This window comes from Lactuca saligna, chromosome 7 (genome assembly GCF_052625555.1).
Source record: "Lactuca saligna cultivar CGN05327 chromosome 7, ASM5262555v1, whole genome shotgun sequence".
In the NCBI taxonomy this organism is placed as follows: Eukaryota; Viridiplantae; Streptophyta; class Magnoliopsida; order Asterales; family Asteraceae; genus Lactuca; species Lactuca saligna.
The window spans coordinates 138,696,697-138,703,220 of NC_136423.1; the positions used below are offsets into that span (position 1 = coordinate 138,696,697).

The window sequence follows — 6,524 nt, forward strand, 5'->3', positions numbered from 1 at the left end:
TTTTTATTGAAAACAAAAGTTAATATGAACAATAAGGCAAGGCTCTATTATACGACATGAACCATTAGGGTTAGTTGAATAGCTTCCTTTAGGGATTCCCCATGACACAGGATTATAACTTTTATTGAAACAAAAAAAGAGTAAATTTATAATTTTTAGAACAAATAAAATTTTAGAATGAAGAATTAAAGAGCATGAATTAGAATTACCCCCAGTTGTATCCATCCCCATTTTGGATGGTTGTTATGTACTCCTATTGCTCAGGTGAATCTGATGGCAGAGATTTGAGCATCTCCATATCTAATTTTTTTCATTGCAATCCAAATCATAAAATCATACACTGTAAAATCTGAATAATAAGAAAGAAGGAAATGAAGAATTTTTCTTACCTACAGACTTCCAAATTATGTGTGAGGCCAGCATCTGATAATTTTTTCAAATGAAGTACACCAGGCGAGTCCTTCAACACAATAACATATAAACTTTATAGAATTTTAAATGTTTAATAAAAAAGGATCACATATGTTTGTATTTTGAACATGGGTATGAATTAAAAAACCTACCTGAGAAGTGATGGCAAGATAACCTCCTCAAATTTCTGGATCTACTGTAGAGTTGATAATGAAAGTAAGTTATACTTGAGCAGTTATGAAGGACACATGACATGTTGTACAATCAAACATTCAACCTGGATCAAGTTGCATTCGCTTCAGAAGGTATTAAAGATGCTCAACAAACAATATGTGCCACAATTATCAAACATTTGCTACAAATGGGATCAAACAAAGAGCTGAAAGGATTGATGAAAACTGTGAATATACAAGACATTGATGTTAATATAAATATTATGAATCTCTTTCTTTTGATACTTTGTAATTACAGACCATTTAATCTTGTTTTTATGTTTAGAATTTGCAAGATGAAATGATGGACATGATGGATATAAGCAGTGAGATACAAGAATCTCTTGGTAGAAGTTTAGTGTGCTAGATGATATTGATGAAAATGATCTCATGGGTGGTAAGCACAAATTCATTATTATTATTTTTCTTTTTTTAAATGTTAACTTCACTTCATGGAAATGTTTAAGAACTTGATGCCTTGGAGGCAGACATGGGTCAAGAAACTGAAGGTGAAGGGGTACCTTCATATATTTGTCACACCTCCAAACCAGAACGGCGGAAACGTTCGGGGGCGGAGGACGTCATATTCAGTATCATAATAGTTCATAGAAAGGAAAGTACACACCACCATATATATTAAAGTTTCCAAGATGTTTACATAATTGTATTCATTACATGTTCAAAAGAAAAATACATAAACATCATTCAAAAGAAGTAATTAATGCCAGCGCATTAATCCCAAAAGTTGATTCCCAAACCTGCTTAGCGGTTCCTTGAGAATACAAGTTAACTCAAAGAAAAAGTGTCAACAATTAAGTTGGTGAGTGCATAAGTAGTTTAGAAAAATTGGATGCCATTCCAAAATGGGTGTATGTTTTCCAGAAAACTCAGTATTTCAAGTGTGACGAGTTATGACTTGTTGTGTTGAAAATGAATGTATTAGATCCAGAAAATCCCATATTTTCCCTAATGGTTGAGATATGATTTGTTGTGTCTTCCAAGAAAAACCCTTATTTTCTTATTAAAAGTATGAAATGCATATGAATGTTCGTGTCATAAGTTGTAAATAATTGCACCAGGAAAATCCCTTATCTTCCTATTAGTTGTTTGGTTTGTATACAGGAAAAACCCTTATTTTCCTAACATGATTGGCAGTCTCTAAGACCGAAAATCGCAAGAAAACGCCGTTCTTAAAAGTTGTGTCACAGTTTTATATAATAAAGCTATACGAAGATCGCGTTTGTTAGATGAAGAACAGTTTTAATAGCCACTCGTTCATAAAAGCATAATACTATCATAATTGTATATCCGATGAGTTTTATAACCATACTAAACATAATATGCCTGTAACGACGTTCTTCAGGCGTCGCAACGTTATGACAACTGTCACCCTAAAAGACGGACTGTAGCTAACATTCAGGGCGCGGGATCATGACTTCCCGTATAGATCTATACACATTTGACACGTTCTACGAACGGGAGATTCTGGTTATAGACAGGACTTGCAGCATTACTTTCTAATAAAGAAAAGTAACGTTTGAAGATATACACGTCTCATGGATTCTCAACTAAGCCTGTATTAAAGTGATAGTTTTTGTATGCAAAGTTTATCCTTTTTCACAATGTTTGACAAAGCATAAATCATAAGTTTTTAGAATGTATAAAACGACTTAACAATGAAAGGTACTTTGAAATCATTATATACTTTGCATAAGTCTAATGCACACAAAGTATGACAAGAGTTTTCCATAATAGTAATGAGTTCCAAGTGATTTATTCGGTAAAACAAGCGAAGTGAAACTTTATAAAATACACGATGATAACCGTATGTTTACTTGTATTCCCCCTAAAAGCGTATAAAAGCATTTAAAATGTATTTAAAGTGTGTTTGAAAGGGGTATGAACTCACTTGAAAGTTTGAAGATAGCAAGATGGAAAACCGGGCAAAGTTTCGTCTCGGGAAATGGATTTTCCTCGGGATTCTCGGGATTTCTCGGGAGTAAAATCGACCTTCGAGACTTGCACAAAATGACCAGGGCTTCGGGGTAGTGCGAGCACGGAAAACGAGGCAAAACGCAAGAAAAAGGAGAGAGAATGAGCAATTTTTCCGGGAATCCTCGCATCCCTTTTATAGGGGGCTGGAAGGCCCACGTACGCGGGGCGTACTCCCGTACGCGGCGCATACGGGACGTCACTGCTGACTGCATCCTCGGCTGCAACGCTTCGGACGGGACGGGGGAGGGGTAGGCTCGCATAGGGGCGACGTGGATGATCCGAGGCCGTTGCCTCGAGTACGCGTGGCGTACGAGGGTACGCGGCGCGTACCTCGGCCCTAGGTGCTGACTCCTTCGGATAATACCAAATTTTTAATAAAAATTATATATAAATTATTTATCAAACTTCAAAAATTCATATCTCCTTCATACGAACTCCGTTTTTGACATTCTTTATATCCCCGCGAAGGTGAGACTACAATCTACAACTTTCATTTAGATTCTGTTGGCAAATTCCGAAATTATTTTTATTATTTATTTATTAAAATGACGTGATTCAGGAATTTCCTTAAAAATTCATAACTTTTTCATACGATGTCCGATTTGAGCATTCTTTTTATGCATGTTTGTAGTTTAACGATATCTATGACTTTCATTTAGACACCTAAGGTCAGAAGGTGTTTTATTGAAACTTTGCGTTTTTACGTAACTTTGTATTGCCGGTTTTTGTCGGAAATCTTAGAATGGTCATAACTTCTTCGTTATAACTCGGATTTTTGTGTTATTTATAGGTTTGGAAACCTTAAGACGATACCTACCACATAGCGTACTCCAAATAGAGTTTTTGAATACTTCATTTTTCTATGATATTCTAATTCCTTTCTCAAAGAGGTTACAGGACTCGATTTTTACTGACTTGAAATGACGGGCTGTTACAATATTCAACCTGATAATGAACCTGATCTGAATGCAGAACTTAATATGCCTTTAGCTTCAAGTGGACATGCAGTGCCAGTGAAACCATCAATCAGATGACCTCATTTCAAGAATCTAGAGTAAAATCACAACAAATTTCAAGAATTTCAGATCCTAAATTACTAAAATTGAGAACTCTTATGTTTCACATATGCAATCTAACATCAGAAATGAAAAACAAGAAGTGCATTTAAATACTTCAAGAACAGATAGAAGAGAAGAAAAACAGGAAAGAATAAACCAGATGACCACATTACAAGAATCTAGATTGAAATCACAACAAGCTTCAAGAATTTCAAATACCCAAATTGCTAAAACAGTGAACTCTTCTGTTTCTCATACATCTAGCATTAGAAATGAAAAAAAAGAATTGGGTATATGATTTTTAACACTATTGATTCAAAAAAGTTTTACCTAGTCGAGTAGCATGCTTAAGCATCATCTGTGGTAATATCCCTTTCTGCAAGGTTAGCTTCCGAATTTAACATCATTAATTAGTTAATTAATTAAAGGGTACTTTGGGAAAATCATAAAAAAGATAACTTTTTTGGTTTTGTGTTACTAGGTTATGCCTGATCCTAGCGGAATGAGTAGAGGTTTTGGTTTTAAATACTAGGAATAGGAATATCTTTTACAGGTTCTTGATCTTTGGGTAAAGGGGTTTTAGGAGGTTGACCTCGTCTTTTTACAGGTGTGTCTTTTACAGGTTCAGTGAATGCAAGAATTGCATCAGGATCTGGTCCCACTTCAAATTCTTCACGATTGTCTATTTCTACCCTTAGTTCTGTAGAATCCAGGGCACCATAACATAAGATCTGCAAAATGATTAGCTTCCTACCTGCAAAAAGGGTATAATAGTCCTTTTCTAAGAAACTCACAGAATTATGGTCAACGATGGGGATTTTAACCATACCAAGTTGTGGAGTATTAATGAGGACTTAGCTCTACAGTATCAGCTTAGCTCTGCCGTATCAACTTTAGTGTCTTCTGCTTTCTTAATCAATGAGGACTTCAAATAGATAATCAAAGTCAACATCAATTATCTAAGATGTGGTCAACTATTAAACCAATAGATCAATCAAAACCCTAAACTAAATATACCTCACGTTCAGGGAACTTTGGCATTTCTGCTCATATATCCATCAGAGCTGCACCTTTCCTACTCAATTCAAAATACTCCACAGCCATTCTCATTTTTCTGTAGCATTAATCACTATTTGGTATTAAAATTTTTGGGATTTGACCATGATCAGAAAAGTCGATCTTGTTAAGCCTAACACAGCATAAAACTTGCTTGGGTAGTTCTTCAGGATGTTGTGCCTAAAAATTGAGAATCCAATCAGATACATATATTCAGTTTATGAATCACAACACAAAATCCAATTCCATATTCAAAAACCAGAAACCCAATTTACCTGAATCGTTAAACCAATGCCAAGAATCCCATGTTTTAATCGTCCCTGGAATGCATCAAGTGCTTTCCGTGAGATGTAGCTGAATCGATGTATATCTAGGTAAATTTCGAAGTAGTTATGTCCCTGCATAAAAAGAATATGCACAATTTCAATTTCGTAATTCCGAATTGAAGATTGAGATTTAAAGATTAAAACCCAAGATTTGGAAAGGAATTACGAACCCGATAGAATGTTTGTTGAGGGCGTGAAAGAACCGGTTTATCGTGTATCCACATTTTGAGTGCCCAAAATATCACTGAACCCACCGTATTTAAAGATCTTAGCATCTTCAACACGTTCCTCTTTTAATCCGCTCAGGAATCACGAATCCAGAGATGTCGCAATTGTGGGGGCAATGATTGATAGATCCGCCGCTTGTTGGACGGTCCATTTTCCGGTCTCTTCCATGCATGTTTTATGCAACACTTTTTCGACTAGATATTCGTCTCCCTTGTCGTCCTTGATTTCGAAGATGTCTGCGGTGATTTCAATCAAGAAGCTTTGAAGATCCCCTAGATTCCATTCCGAGAACACTTTGTGTAGTTCCTCGTTCAAGAATTTCCCAACGGATTCAACACGTCGTATGCTTCGGAAATCAGCTACATGTCACCATACTCGATTCCGTTGTGGACCATTTTGACGAAATTGCCGGAACCACCTTCGCCGATGTATGTGACACATGGACCACTGTCGGGTACTTGAGTGGCTACTTTGAGCATGATGTGGAGAAGTGAAGCGGTGGATGTTTGAGAATCAAGAGAGAAGAAAGAAAGAAAGCGGGTTTTCGACAGGGACGAGCTAGGGTTTTCAGCCGGTGGAAACAAAGCGCAGTTTTTAATTTTTTGGATTTCATTTCCCCCCATGAGAGATGCAATGCGCGTTTCATTAAAATTTATAAAACGACATGGTTAGACGACACACATTTTATTTAAGGTGCCCTCCGTGCTTTTTTTTTTATTTTTATTAGACACTAATTTAAGGGCACACAAAAATGCATGCCCTCTATGCTTCATATTTTGGAAAACTGACATCAATTTTTAGGGCACGCACAAATACCCGTCCTCTATCAGCGCGTGTCATTGATTGCGCGTCGTGAAAGACTGTTTTTCCAGTAGTGGCTCCATCGAACTATGACAAACATTAAGTCACCCTTTTCCACCTTTGCTTAGAACCAATTAGTATGTCGGATAACTACACACGCTCCACTAACTTCTTAGCAAGGGTGTAAAGTGTAATTTCATGGGATTGCATCAATTTCACTTTTTCCTAAAGTAACTAGGATTGGGAATTTGTAAAAGCGTTTAGTTACTTTACATAGATTCATTATACTTATTAATGAAGAAAGGATTGCTCTATCCTACCCGTTCAGCTAACGACGCTCCACCAATCAAGAAAGCGGTGGGTAAGAGTGGATACCCATTAAACGACCATTTTATAGGCCATATCCTTATACCCCCTTATAGATCGGATTCGTGAAT

General features: G+C 36.5%; 1 pseudogene; it reads left to right on the top strand.

The window, feature by feature from the left end:
* Positions 1–664: 664 nt before the first annotated feature.
* Positions 665–3,652, top strand: LOC145007289 (vacuolar protein sorting-associated protein 60.2-like; annotated as a pseudogene).
* Positions 3,653–6,524: the final 2,872 nt, after the last annotated feature.